The sequence below is a fragment of the Bos taurus genome, chromosome 25, assembly GCF_002263795.3.
Source record: "Bos taurus isolate L1 Dominette 01449 registration number 42190680 breed Hereford chromosome 25, ARS-UCD2.0, whole genome shotgun sequence".
NCBI classification, from domain to species: Eukaryota; Metazoa; Chordata; class Mammalia; order Artiodactyla; family Bovidae; genus Bos; species Bos taurus.
In genome coordinates, this window is record NC_037352.1 from 15,904,455 (window position 1) to 15,919,884 (window position 15,430).

A 15,430-nucleotide genomic window follows, 5' to 3' on the forward strand; every position below is an offset into this window, starting at 1 on the left:
ACGTCAGAGGATATGATGGCTGGATGGCATCACTGACTCGATGGACATGAGTCTGAGTGAACTCCGGGAGTTGATGATGGACAGAGAGGCCTGGCGTGCTGCGATTCATGGGGTCGCAAAGAGTCAGACACGACTGATTGACTGAACTGAACTGAAAGGTACAATGTACCTTGATGCTCTCAGCCAACCAATGAGGAAGGTATAATTTTTGTTCTTGTATGACTAATGAAAACACTGAAGCCCAAAAATGTAATTTGCCCAAGGACATACAGCTAATTAGTGACAGAGCACAGATTCCTACTAAACCTAAAGAGCACTCTTGACTTTTGTCAAAAAGGAACAACAGACCCAAATGAAATCACTTGTGCTAAGCTCACATCACCAAACCAGGGCTTCATACCTAACCTAATTACTCTTTCAACCTCTCCCAGGAATGTAGTCTTAGCCAGTCAATTTGGAACTTTCTGGATAGCTTCAAAGAGGTAATCTGCCACACAGACCCTTCCCATCCCCCAGAGAATGATGAGGCTAATCAGCCAGTTTCTTGTCCCTTCCCGCTTCTGCCCATAAAAGCCTTCCATTCTGTACACCTCCTCAGAGCGCCTTTCTGCTTGCTGGATGGGATGCGGCCCAGTTCATGAATTGTTCAATAAAGCCAATTAGACCTTCAGGATTTACTCGGTTGAATTTTTCTTTAACACTATCAGGCAGTATTACCGCATTTTAGAATGAATGACTGCAGGTCAACTCTTCTAAAGACTTTCCTGGCTTCAGTTGAATTTCTGATAACGGAACACAGCTGGTCCCTAAGCAATCTTTCTCCTTCCCAGGTGGAACGATGATTGAATGAGGATTGCAGGGCTCTGGCTGACAAGACAGGGGGCATATCCCCCAACCTAGCACTCCTAGAGGCAGGCCAGACTCAGAGGAATGTGCTCAGGGAGCGCTGGACTCAAGTCTCTTTGTTTCAGCTTACAAACTTCAATTGGTTGCTAAGAGACTGTACAAAGGGAGGCCCATTAGAGGCCCTCAGAACCCACACACAGTTACATAATACCAGGCCCTTCCTTCATAGAAATGCAAATAATACAAGTCCAAGACCAGCCTGCAATCTGTACTGCCTGTGATAAGGGGATTTCTGTTTGGGGCCCCAAAGAAACCCCCTCTCAAGGGGGATGGGCTGTGGAGGAACCAAAGAATCCAGGAGGGGTGTCACTTCCAAAAGGACTTAAATATTAATTAACATGAGATCCAATCCCCACTCCACAATAACCGGAATTTATACAATCGGTATCCACATTAATTAATTCAATGATCCCATTGTGTTATTTCTAGCATTGCTTTTCTGGGATTTCCAATCAACAAGCAGGGAAAGTCATTTTATGACCCCAAGTGTTGCAAAAATGACATTTTTCTCATCAAGTATAAGTACTTCTCACTCTTGAAACTGTTTCCTGATCCATACTTATCAAATCTAATTCAAACAAGGGGTAACAAAGAATAACCAGGTAATCTCTGGGTGCACCTGTGTACCCTAAGTTAGCTTTACTTGGGATCTCCTGATATGGTGATGAATATGATTCCTGGTCAGCATAGGAAGGCAGGTTTTGTTATTCATTGTTTTAAATAACAAGAAACGTGTAGCCAGGATAACTCACCCACCCACCAACGCATAGCAATTACAGTGCCTTACATTCAATACACTTTATTCCACACATATTCACAGAGCATCTCAGTTCAGTTCAGTTGCTCAGTCATGTCCGACTCTTTGCGCAGCATGAATCGCAGCATGCCAGGCCTCCCTGTCCATTACTAACTCCCAGAGTTCACTCAAACTCATGTCCTATGTTCTAAACACATAGTTTTGTTTTCAAGAGGATGAGGGTACCACAGTGAACCAGAGAGACAGCAGCCCCATCCTCTTGGAGTTTACATTGTAATAGAGCAGAGAGGTAATACATATGTAAATAAAGAGTATCAGTTATTGACAAGTACTATGGACAGCAAGGAGATCAAACCAGTCAATCCTAAAGTGAATCAACCCTGAATGCTTATTGGAAGGACTGATGCAAAAGCTGAAGCTCTAGTACTTTGGCTACCTCATGTGAAGAATCAACTCATTGGAAAAGACTCTGACGCTGGGAAAGACTGAAGGCAAAAGGAGAAGGGGGCAGCAGAGGATGAGGTGGTTAGATAGCATCACAGACTCAATGGACATGAATTTCAGTCAATTCCAGGAGATAGTGAAGGACAAGGGAGCCTGGCATGCTGCCATCCATGGGGTTGCTAAGAGTCAGACACGACTTAGTGACTGAACAACAACAGTGAAGATTTTAAAGCACAGTGATGCAATAGAGAAGGCGTAAATAAGGAAAAGGGTAACCACACAACTTGACTAAACCAGGACTATTGTCCTGGTTTAATTGTTATAGAGCCCCTTTCACTAGGCAAATAAGTCCTCTAGATTTGACCATAAATTATATGATCACCTTATTAGTGATCCTACAGTGATAAGCTACATTAGACAAGGTAGTCAGGGAAAGCCTCTCTGAGGAGGTGACAATTCTGCTGCGACCTGAAGAATGAAAATAAGGCATCCTGAAAAGGGCATCCTGGGCTGAAAGAACCAGAACTATGAAGTCTGAAGGGAGGAATGAGTCTGACTTTCTGGAGAAACAGAGAGGACAGCGCAGCAGAACCATGATGAGCAGAAGGGAAGGTGCAAGATGAGACTGGAGAGATGGGCAGGGGTCTGATCACGGGGAGCCACGAACAGCTGCATCCAGATCTTTAATTCTAAGTAGTATGGGGGCCCGTTGGTAGTTTTAAGCAAAGGGGTGATGTGAGTCGAGATTTTAAAAGACGATTCTAACTGCCCCAAGGAGAATGGATTTTAAAAGACCGTGGGTCATCACAGACTGCCAGGCTGGGTTCCCTGTGTTACATAGCAGCTTCCCACCAGCTACCTGCTTTACACATGGTGGGGTATAATATGTCAGTGGTACTTGTTCAGTTTTTCTCACCCTCTCTTTCCCCCACTGTGGGGTGGGAGGGAGACATAAGAGGGAGGGGATAGGTATGGCTAATTTACCTTGTTGTACAGCAGAAACCAATACAATATTGTAAAAATAAAAATAAAGTAATTAAAAATAAACAAATAAAAGACCACGGGTCAAATAGAAGGATTACTTAGGATGGCACTGCCACAGCCAAGGTGATGGAAGTTGGAAGCCTATAAGAATATACAGGTGGTAGAGATGAAGAAAGAGGAATGAACTCAGGTGTGTTTTTGAGGAAGACCTCGCTGGACTTACCAATGGGTTAAAATGCACAGTGCATCAGAGAAGGGGAAGAATCCTTAGTTTTGATGGGAGTGACTTTGGGACTAGGCTGCAGTGGGGCCCAAGAGTTGAGTGGAGATGAGACTCCACAGACAGACTGAGCACTAAGCTAGTGGGGTGATCTAAGGAGGGACCCCCGTGGTCCAGGCACTATAATGATTGCTGCACATCTGAAACTTGCCAAGCCTCACAACAGCCCCATAAGTGTAAGATTATGAATGGGAACAGGATTCACTGCCCCAAAATATGTCTCTTTAGCATAAAGATTATGTTAGGCTGATTATTTTTAAGAAACAGCAGATGCAGGAAAAGTTCTGAAAACAGAGTAGAAATCATCCTTTTGTAAGAGACATTTATATTTATGAGGGAAATATTCATCTGCAAGGGTGTCTTTCTCTTAGTACCAGGAAGAGCAGGATGGTTCTAAATCACAGGAAACTCTTATCTGTGGAGAAGGCTTGACTTAAATCTGTGTATCAACCACACCCTTGTTTACTATGCTCTGCCTGATAACCTCCTGTAACTGACACCCCAATATCTTCCTTTTGTCTTTAGCTGGATGTGGAACTAAAGGTAATGGCTTCAGCCATCTGGGGCGTTACTCAGTTTTCCTGGGTATCTCGCGTGTATGCAGAAGGTATGTGCGTGTACCTAGTCACTCAGTCGTGTCTGACGCTGCGACCCTATGGACCGACCGTACCCTGCCAGAATCCTCTGTCCATGGAATTCTCCAGGCAAGAAAACTGGAGTGGGTAGCCATTCCCTTCTCCAGGGAGTCTTCCCGACCCAGAGATTAAACCTAGGTCTCCTGCATTGCAGGTGGATTCTTCACCAGCTGAGCCACTGGAAGCTATTCATTTTATTAAACTTCTGTTTGTTTTTCTTCTACTAATCTGTCTTTAATTATGGGGTTGGAGAAGGCAATGATAACCCACTCCAGTATTCTCGCCTGGAAAATCCCATGGACAGAGGAGCCTGGCAGGCTACAGTCTATGGGGTCGTAAAAAGTTGGACATCTCTGACTGAGGGGGTCTCAGCCAAGAGCCTAGAAGGGTATAAAGAAAATGACTTTTCCACCCCTACAACATAGATGAAAGAAAACATCCTCAGAGAGGATACATGATTTGCACAAGTAACTAAGCTGTGGTTCAAAGATGTGCACTTGAATTCGTGTAACATCACACAGTACAGGAAATCCGGCAGAATTTCACACACACACACAGAGACCGATCCCCATTTTGCCAGATCTAGGATTTTTACTTTGAAGTAATCTTTAGATAATGAAGATTGGATTGAATTGGTTGGAACTTATCCTAGGGAAATGTTACAAGGCAATACTTTGGAGGGAGGTGAGGAAGGGGAAGTGTCCAGGGCAGGGCTGTAGCTTCTTTTCAGACTCTAAAAAATAAGGAACATAGTCAAAAGTCTTAAACAAGCAATTGAAAGAATCTCCCAAGATAAGTTTTTTAAAAAATCCCATAGAGTAAGCTTTAAACATTTTCTTGGCTTTATTCAATGATTCCTGAGTTATGCAGCATCTAACACCTAGAAACGAGCTTCGAGAAGCTATACAGAATGAAAGACTTTTAAAGGCAGAAGGAAACAGAACAAGGAACTTATGCCAGACGACTTAGGGTTGGTCATGGCAAGGCCACTTTCCTTCAGGGGCTGGTGGGGGTCTGTCAGCAGATGACCTCAGCGGTGTGAGCAGGTGCTTCCTGACTGTCAAGATTCCATTTCTGAGAGGGCTGAAACAGTGGTTAAATTGAGTCTCAGTTTGGTGATGTGGGGCTTAGCATAAGCAACTACATTTGGGGTTTGTGTTTTGTTTTTAAAAATAAAAAGTCTTAGAATGAAGGATTCAGCCGCCAGGATAAATAGAGAGTTTTTTCCCAGGAATCTTCAATTCTTGACATGAGCCAAAGTTATTCCTTCTGAAATCCCAAGCCCTAGTAAGATTCCCCCAACTCTGAAGCAGACAGAGCACTGATGTCAGAGGAGATTTCCAGAGGCCCATTGCACAGACCAATGCATGTCTGTGAGTCCCAGCATCCTGGAAGTCTGCTTTGTCCAGATGGGACTGTCTGTTGCAAATCCCACTGTTAGTCTCACCTTGGGAGGGTCTGGCTTTAATCCAAACTGGTCCTCACCAGTCTAGCCTTTGGTGACAGTATCATCATTCCTCCCAAGGGCTACATTTCCCCCACCATCTGGCAGGGAATTACTTTGCTGAAATACAATGAAGGCTGGGCTCAGGGAGGAGAGGAGAGAATCCACCATGGTCTCAGGAAACAAGAGGAGGTTGAACACTTAGTTTCAGACAAATCCTATTAGCCATAACATGGATCCATGGAAAGATTCTGTTCAACAACTCTGAGGACAGACAGGAATGTGACAGTATAAATGTGCTGAACTTGTCAGGTTAAATGATAAAAAGTCAGTTCATTTTCAATTTTCTAGATGCAGGATCTGGGCCACTATTTTTGTTGCTTTTAGCTTCAGTGAGAGAGTGATGCCAGCCCAGGGGCTCTCAAAGCCCTCACAGAGCAGGATTATTTGATTTTTGGTTTATTTTAATGAAAACATAGCTGTGGCCTCAGAATGGGAGACTCTACCTCCCAGGACGCATTTTGGAAATGTGTGGAAGCTTTGAAGTGAAAGTCCGACTCTTTGTGACCCCATGGACTATACAGTCCATGGAATTCTCCAGGCCAGAATACTGGAGTGGGTAGCTATTCCCTTCTCCAGGGGATCTTCCCAACCCAGGGATTGTACCCAGGTCTTCTTCATTGCAGGAAGATTCTTTACCAGCTGAGCCACCAGGGAAGCCCAAGAATACTGGAGTGGGTAGTCTATCCCTTCTCCAGTGGATCTTCCCAGCCCAGGATTCAAACTGGGGACTCCTGTATTGTAGGTGGATTCTTTACCAGCTGAGCTACCAGTGGAAGCTTTGAGCTGCCCTGATTGTGGGGGTGGGACACCATGGGTATTGACAGGGTGGAGTCTATGCTGCAGAGAGGAGCACTTCAGGCCCTGCAGAATTGCCCCACATCCCAAGTGACTTTCTAATGTCCCTCTGGACACTCAATCACTGAAAAACTTATTTATAAGGTCTGCTTTCCCTAGAAACACAAAGTTATTTTTTCACAGTCTTAATTTATACCGAAATGTCTGTGGACCAAATTGTAAATCTTACTTAGTTTTATTCAGAATTTTACCAGAAATTTGTTCACTATTTCAGGAACCCCCATTACTGGTGGCAAAGCCATTCAAAGTAGGAGAGTCCCCAGTAAAATACATCTGTATCAGTTGGCTTCTGTCAGCATGCCATTCATGATGATTTTAGATAGAGATGCAAGAATCTGTCTTCATCATCTCTTCTATCGTCACAACCAAGCAGTTACATATTAAAATACAAATTATTTTATACAAACTACTTTCTCTTACTCTCCTGTATAATATAGGTAGGACATTCTACTAAATTTTATGAAATTATGTGTGAGTTATATAACCTATGAATTTCATTTCAGGATAGTTAAGGGGATGTCACAAAATATTAGCTATAAAAAAAGGGCATTGGATCTGACAGGGTAGAGAACCATAGAAACACAATGAAATAATGTTATTAAAGAAAATTTTGAAGACAAAGAAAATCACCCTGGTCGGTGATTCTTAGCCATTCCTTCCCAGTCCTCTTCCTCACACTTGTCCCCTTTTGAAGAGTTGCAATTACAGTTCACATAACTATACAGTCCAAGTTGCAGTTATACTTGAAATTAAAATTTGGCTATTCGCAGCCACCCTTTGAGGAAATCCACATGATGGATCTGAAATCTGAGGCTCAGAGAATTTCTGCATATTCACAACATTTATGAGCACCTGAGCCAAGTTTTCACTCCAACTTTGACTTCAGAATGGGCTGCTCCCAAACCAAAGTCTGTTTTCATGATAAATGTTCACTTTTGCTGGTGCTATTTGTGGCTCAGATGGTAAAGAATCTGCCTGCAATGCAGGAGAACTGGGCTCGATCCCTGGGTTGGGAAGATTCCCTGGAGGAGGGGAATAGCAACCCACGCCAGTATTCTTGCCTGGAGAATCCCAGGGACAGAGGAGCCTGGTAGGCTACAGTCCATGGGGTCGCAAAGAGTCAGACACTACTGAGCAATTTACACTTTCAATTTTGCTGGTGCAAATGATTCTTGGATACAAGTAAGTAGTAGAGACCAAGGATGCAGGAGAAGAAGACTGGAAGGAGATGGAAAAGAAAGAGACAATGGAGGGTTAGAAAGTGGAGGAAGAAAAGGCGGTGGGGAGGCTGATGGATAAGGCGGATGGAAATGGTATGGACAGAAGGGAAGAGAGAGAACAAAAGGAGGATATAGAAGTATTCATCTAGTGAGTTGTTTTATCCACAAGAAGGAAAACAAGATTTAATTGACAGATTTACAAGCCAAGATAAAATAAAAATGAAAGGTGGGAAATCAAACAAGGCCAGCAGCCCAAGAGTCTATAATCCCACCCCACGGCAGCACTGACAGGCATCGGGTGTGTTCACTCAGGACAGGATCTGGGTCTGTTTTCAGCATCAGCCTCTGGTCTTGTCTGGGCCTCGCCAGCTGGTACTCCCAGGGTCTGCCTGGGGTCCACGCTGAACCTCAGAACTTGAGGGTGAAGCTGAGACCTGCAGCTGAGGCCCCCTGGTTTGTGGTGACTGTCACCCAGCCATGTGCAGCCCCAGCCTTTCTCAGGGGGACTTCAGGCTGGTGCCAACCTTCACTCTGTTGCTTGCTCTTGGGGGGCCATATGGGAACATCAGGGAGCCAATGGGATGGGGTGGGAGCATCTCATGGAAATACTCGGCTTGAAGCAATCTTCTGAGTTGACCCTGCACCCTGGGAAGCAGGTCACAGGTGGAAGCCCAGATCAGAGTGGAGGATGTCACAGGGGTGCTTGGTGGAGGTCACCTTCTGGACTGCAAGGAGGTCTTTTTGCAGCCAGCCTCGATTTTCTCACTGGGGGGTCTTCAGTTCCATAAATATCTAATTGATCTGATCAATTTCCACCTTCCCAGGGAACAGTGGCTTCTGAGTCAGCATCACCCCCCACAAGATGCAACCCACCAACCACATGTCCACAGATATCCTGTTCCTAGACACAAAGCAGCTGCTCTGGGGTAGAGGACCATGGGGTCACACCAACCACGGTGTGACCTTCAGTAAGGGTGTGGCCTGACTCCCTCTTGGAGGATGACCACCTGGCTCAGTAGCAGTTTGGCCAGCTGTTCTGAATCCAGTTTTTCCTGCAGAAGCTTCACACAATGCAGCAGCTGGAAGGAGCATCAGGGTCTTCACCTCCTCAACTAAAAAGACTGCTTCACAGTCTCCATCAGGCTCTTGAGATCATCTGTGCAGGTCCATGCAGATCTTTATACTGTAGATCTGTCCTTGTTCCCCCTACAACTGTTCCTCTGATGGTGATGATGTTGGGGTGCTGGGCCTTGAGGATGAGGGTGACTCTCCCCCAGGAGCGTGATCAGAAGCCCTCTTCTCTGCTTGCAGCCCCTTCATAGCCACGATCCATCTGTTTCCTGTCCCTGCTCTCTGCTCCGCCCCTCGGCACCTCCTTCCATCCTCTGCCCTCTGACAGCCTTGGAGGCACATGGCTGCTGGGCGGCTCCTGTTTGAGCTCAGCGGGCTCCCAGGTTGGGCTTCACAGATCTCCTTAGACCCAGCACTGCTCTGAAGGGAGCCCTCGCCCACCAAATGCCTCCCTCCCCTTCTTCACTGTCCCCAGAATTTAGTCAAATCATACTCTGGAACAACTGTCGTATGACTTCGCTCTGCCGCTCTTCATTCATTGCTTCAGCCAACCATCCAGAGGGTTCTTGGAGCTGCTCCCCACCTCTTGGTGGCCCCTCTGCTCAGTCTCCCCTCCTCCCCTCCTTCCCTTTTCCTACCCCACCCCCTTGTCTTACTTTGATGAACTTGGGCTGGAGTTCACTGACAACGATTCAGCTGGTTTTCCTTTCAATGTCCCTGATTTCCTGTGAGTCAGACAGCAGGTCTCTCTCTTTCACTTTCTCTTCATTTACTGGCTTCCCGCAGGATCCCCGAGTGTGCAGCTGTGTCCAGTGGCAACCTCACTTAATGCCACGCTCCTGTCTCAAGGTCCAGTAGCTGATGTGCAACTTCCCTCCAGCCTCATGCTCCCTGTGCTCTGCCTCCTCCTGCTGCTCCTTTCTAACTGCTCAAGGTGGCCCCTTCTCTCCTGAAGTGTTCTCTTGCCATCTCCCTCCTGCTTTGTCTTTCTCAGCAGACTTTATCTTGTTCTCAGATTTCTTTTACCCCGGCAAGCATCTCACCTTCTGCTGAATGGCTGTGATGCCTACCTTTCTCTTTTTGTCTTTCCTATGATGAGCTTTCTTTCCAAAATATTCTCAGGGGATTTGAGAGCCAAACAATCATGATCTTCTCTTCTATCTTCCACAGGATCCTCTCTTCCAAAGTATCCTTCCCTTCTCTGATCTCTCTGGCCACGAGTGGTCCCTCAGCTTCCCCTCCTCAAGGGAATCACATTTTGCACCCAAGTCATCAGAATTTGTTTAAGGATTTTATCTCTGCCTTCTCCTCTGGTTCTTTCCATGGTACCTTTGCCTGAAGGCTTTCATCTAAAGTTTTCACTTTCCAAGAGAACTTTGCATCACCCATTTGAGTGAATACCCTGTGCTGCCATCACTGGTCTCAGAACCTGAGACCAGAACCTGGTCACTTCCTGTGTTGGCACAGACTGATTTATTTACCCCAATCCAAGTTGTTTATTTAAGCCATAAGCGAAGAAAGAGAAGATCAGATTCTGGTAGGAAGGGAAGGAGATGGGGAAAGAGGAGATGCAGAGGAGAGGAGCTGGAGGGGAGGGGAATAGCCAGGGAGGAGGAAGAGTTGGAGAGTGAAGAGGTGGGGGTGGGAAGATGGAGGAGCTAGTGGAAGACCCTGAAGTAGCATCGAGCTCTGCTATCTGTATGACCACAGGCCAGTCACTTCTCTCTGTGTCTGCTTTTCCATTTGCAGGTCTGCCTTGTAATTGCACAAGGTTGCAGAAAGGCCAGCCAGCACCACAGATGAGAGAGAATGCTGGGAAAGTTTAAAGGTCTGACACTGAAGTGGAAAGGGCCATGCTCTAGCTTCCTTTGGGGGCCTCCCTGCTGGATACTTGGTGCCCCAAGTGGGTATGTTTGTGAGGATCGAAGTGTGCCTTCTCTCACAGCCCCACCCACACAGAGGAACCAACTGAAACCCAGCCATCAGCAAGCAGCCCAAATGCCAAGATTTCCCCCAGTCTACGCCATTCCCATGCTAAGAGGACAGTCTTGGCCCGACCAGAGGGATATGTGAAGCATTTGTCACTGAGGTCCATTGAATTTTATTAGCAATTTTCTCCTTTGTTAGCAATTTCACATTGCATATTAGCATTTGTTTTCATATCATATTAGTATTCATCACAAAAGGCTAATCCCATTAGCACTTTTTACATTGTGTTAGAGAAAACAAATAATCGCTCGGTACCAACGCGTCACTGCAACAAGAATGGCCTTGTTCATCTGCTGTTTACTGCAGATCTGCCCCACCTCTCTGCAGAATTACCTACAAACAGAGAAAGCTCACAAATGTAGATTCTGTGAGCCACGTGAGCTGTTTCAGAATTGGGATTTGCACTTCCAAAAATTCCCACCCAATCGTTCATGCGTTCAGTTAATATTTATTGAGCTTATACGTGTACCAGGTATTATGCTAAATACTGGAGATGGAATGGCTAGTAAGACTCTTTGGACAAAAGACAACCAAATATTTTCCTCAGGTTACAGTAATATAGAAACAAATGGCAAGGATATATTTAAGCAGACTTTTAAAGAGCATCTTGTGCCTGGCTGAGCCTATTAGAAATAATCCTGTATTTTCCTTATAGTTCATAGTTCAACATTGTCTTGATTTTTTTCTGAAAAAGTAAGGTGTTTTGAGCATTCTGAGCTTTACAAATGTAGATATTTGGAGCATACACACAAAATTTAAATAGATTTTTTAAAATTTTATTTTATTTAACTTTACAATATTGTATTGGTTTTGCCATATATCAAAATGAATCTGCCACAGGTATACCTGTGTTCCCCATCCTGAACCCTCCTCCCTCCTCCCTCCCCATACCATTTTATTTCTCTAAAAAATGAATCTACTTTCTTATATTTTCAGTTTTTCTCAAAGAAAAATTGACCACACCTCACTCATCAGGTCCAGATACTGAAATTCTTGCAATTTCTGGTAAATGGCTCATTTACCAGAGGAATGGCTATTAGAACCCTGACATGGGTATGTCATCTGCAGGTGCCAGAGGCTATGCAGATGAAATGTAAATATGGGGGAAGAGACTTTACCAACTGTAAAACTTGCTACAAATGTGTAGAGCTATGATTACAAATCAAGTTGATGTGTTGTGCTAGGGGAAAACATGATGAAGACCAAGAGTTAGGAGTATTTAGAAATACTCTTAATTTAAGTATTTAAAAAATACTCTTTTTCAGAAGAAATCTTTAGCTGCCAGGTGAGGTCTATGAACTCCATCTCCGAAAATTTAGGTTTTTAGATATATAAAGTAAATTACATAGTAATTCAAAAGAAACATTATATTGAGCTATAATCACAATATTTTTTTAAATTGTGATAAACCAATATATGAGGTTATTTTTTAAATTTTAAACATTTATTTTTAATTGGAGGATAATTGCTTCACAATATTTTATCTGGCATACATCAACATGAATCAGCCATAGGTATAAAAATGTCACCTCCCTATTGAGCCTCCCTCCCACCTGCTACTCCATCCCATGATTCCAAGTAGTCACAAAATGCCAGGTTTGTGACTACCTAAAAATATTTAATGGAAAACTTAATCCATTTAAATGACTAGCTGCTCCAGTAATGACTGGTGCTCTTAAAGAGCTTTGTAAAGAAATCATTTATTACTTACACATGAAAGTGTTAGTTGCTCAATCATGTTCAACTCTTTTAGACCCCATGGACTACAGCCTGCCAGGCAACCCCATCGATGGGATTCTTCAGGCAAGAATACTGGAGTGGGTTGCTATTTCCTTCTCCAGGGCATCTTCCCAACCCGGGGATCTAACTCGGATCTCCCGCATTGCAGGCAAACTCTTGACCGTTGAGCCAGATCAAAGAGAGTCCTGGTCCATAGAAGTGATGATGACGAGGATGATGATAATGATAACTGTACAACCTTTTGGGCCCCAGTTCTTAATCCCTCTTTGTATCCACATCCTTGCCATAAAACTTTGCAATTCCTTTCACAAAAGAGAGGGGGTGTATTTCCTACTCTGACTTACGGCTCAACCACATGCCTTGCTTTGGTAAATGGGATATTAGCAGACATGACACAGGAGGGATCTAAAATAAACTTGTGTGGTTGAGCAGACTCTTTATGACTCTACCATCACCATGAGAAGAGCTTTCCCTGGGTAGCTGCCTCCCTTTCAGCCCAAGCCCCAGAAAAAACACATGAGGGTCAGAGCCACCCTATGCTGAAGTGAAATATTTATAATCATGTGCCATTAAGATTTTGTAGATGTTTGTTATGCAGCAATAGCCAGCTAATACATGGTGGTGAGGGCAATGATTATAATAATAAACAAATTCAAAGGAATTTTCCTCCAGTTAACAAATAAATTAAAACTAATAAACAAATTTGCTTCTATTTATAGAGTGGATGAAGGCCTTGGTGGTGAGAGCTGACCTGATTCAAATTCAGGTTCTGCAAATTATTATGTAATTAGAGCCTTCAACCCCTCTTAATCTCAGTGTCCTCATCTGTAAAATAAGAATCATATTTTTCTTACTGTGTAGTCATGAAGAATAAATCAGATGATGCCTAGTAAGTGCCTGGTACAGAGTAAGCACACAACAAAACAAGAAGAAAGATCGGGAAGGAAGGGAGGGAGGGAAGGAAGGGAGAGGGAAAGAGAGAGGAATAAGGAAGGAAAGTTCATGGAAACAGAAAGTTCACCTGGAAATGAGGGCAAAGATTCACAGTTCACATTTCACCTGCCTCCAAATTCTTTCCATCCAGCCTAGATACTGAGAAGGATGCTGCACCATCCTCCCTGGGCCTCCCAAGACAGACAGCATCTCCAGGAGTAGCTTGCCTGGTGTTTAATGCTCTCACAAGGCCTCTCTACCTTTTAAACCCGTTGCCACAGGAATACTGCTCCCATACTGGCAAAAGACTGGCAGAAAGAATGAGGAGGAGGGAAAAAAAAATCTACCCTCATGTATTCTCACTGGGAAATTATCCCTAGCCTTTGATACATTAAAATGAAGAGCCAGTAAATGCCTGTTGTCATGGCAACATTTTGCATGCCCCCCCATGATTGGTGGTGCAAGTTCACTTTCCTATGGGTGTTGCAGCCTAATTAACTGTTATTTTTGTCAGTGTGGAGGAAGAGCCCACACTTGGGGGGGTTTGGCAGTGATTGCAGCCCCTGCGGACCAAGTTAATTTTCATAGACTACAAAGAGAGAAATGGCTGAGTCCCAATCATATTTATAGTCTCAGGAAAGTTGCCAATGTTTAAGTAAGAGTCAGAGAAAATATTCAAGCACCTCCAACTTCACTCTTTGGCAATTTCAATTTCTCTAGGAGCCACAAAACTTATTTGGGTTGGAGAGGGGATAATTGCAGCGGTTAACCCACAGAAAGAATCAGACTTTTGTTCCTGGCTCCAACTGACTTGGCCCCCACTCCCTGCACCTTGCCTGCCCCACCAGGCACTCATACATTCATACGCCTGGCCTCGCTAGAATGTCTAGCTTTGCACCATCATCCCATATAGGTTGGTACCGCACAGTAACAGCATGCAAGCAAGACTAGCAGGGACATGTGAAAGCTGTTCAATCTATTTCTCTTTCTCCACACCCAACTATGTCCCAATTATGCTAGCCAACTTGGAGGAGCTGGTCAATTCCCCAGAGACCTCCAGGAAAGGAATTCCATGTTGCCAGAAGTCTGAACATCAGAAAACTGTCGTGTCTCAATTTAAACCAATTTGCTTTCAATTTAGATTCTTCGACGAGCTGGACTTGACCTGTTATAATGTGAATTGCTTAACTCATACTCTCTCTCTTGGTGTTTTTCCTGCTTGCTGCCTGTTTTTCCTGCTTGCTGCCGTGTATTTTTCAAAAACGGAAACACTCTGCTCTTCAGGAAAGGGGAAAACAAATGTTGCACTGCTAAGAACACAGGTTCCATTCTTAGGAGAAGTAAGCACTTCCTGAGGGGCTAGGTGCTTAGAGCTAATAATATAACACATGCTTTGAGGGCTAAATAATGTAGAGGATATGGGTGGAAACTGAAGTTAATCTGGGAAGAGGGGAGAAGTAGAAGAAACCTTGGATTGAACCCCTAGTGCAGTGAACCTAATGCCCAACAGCTGTCTCAGGAGATCTTGTTGCTGTTCAGTCTCAGTCGTGTCCACCTCTTTGTGACTCTGACCACTCTGCTCCTTTGCATACCCTTTCTTTTTGTTGGGAGACTTCTCCACTTTGTGGCAGAAGCTTAAAACTTTCTTTCCCAGGAGCTCTTGCAGCAAGGTCATAGGCATGTGGAATAAACTCCTCTAATCAGCCAAATCGGTGCAAGACTTTGAGGGGAAGCTGGTTGCCCCCAGAGATCTACTCTGGGAAGAAGGGCAGCAGGAATGCTTAGCTTCTAGAGGCAAGAAAGACAGAGATTCTGGCAACAGCATCACTTGCTGGGTGCCAGCAGTTGGACCAGAATGTCTGGATGGGTAAGCCCCTTGCCCAAGGCTGTAGAGCAGTTTCAGCTACGCTTCTGAATCCATGGCTTCTAAGTCAGGTTCTCTAGAGATTTTGTGAATGTGTGTGACAGTCTTTAATAAAAAATCTCTGTGTATGTGTGTGTGTGCATGTGAGTATACATGTGTTGGATATAGCGGATTGGGGGTTCAAAGTAGAATGAAGCTGGTCCAAGGAATCTTTGAAACAGACCCCAGTTCTCATCCAGGAGATC

At 44.4% G+C, this 15,430-nt stretch overlaps 1 pseudogene; it reads right to left on the bottom strand.

Annotated features, from left to right (window-relative positions):
- Window positions 1–9,503: 9,503 nt before the first annotated feature.
- Window positions 9,504–10,048, bottom strand: LOC112444359 (cyclin-dependent kinase 11B-like; annotated as a pseudogene).
- Between the last annotated feature and the right edge of the window lie 5,382 nt (window positions 10,049–15,430).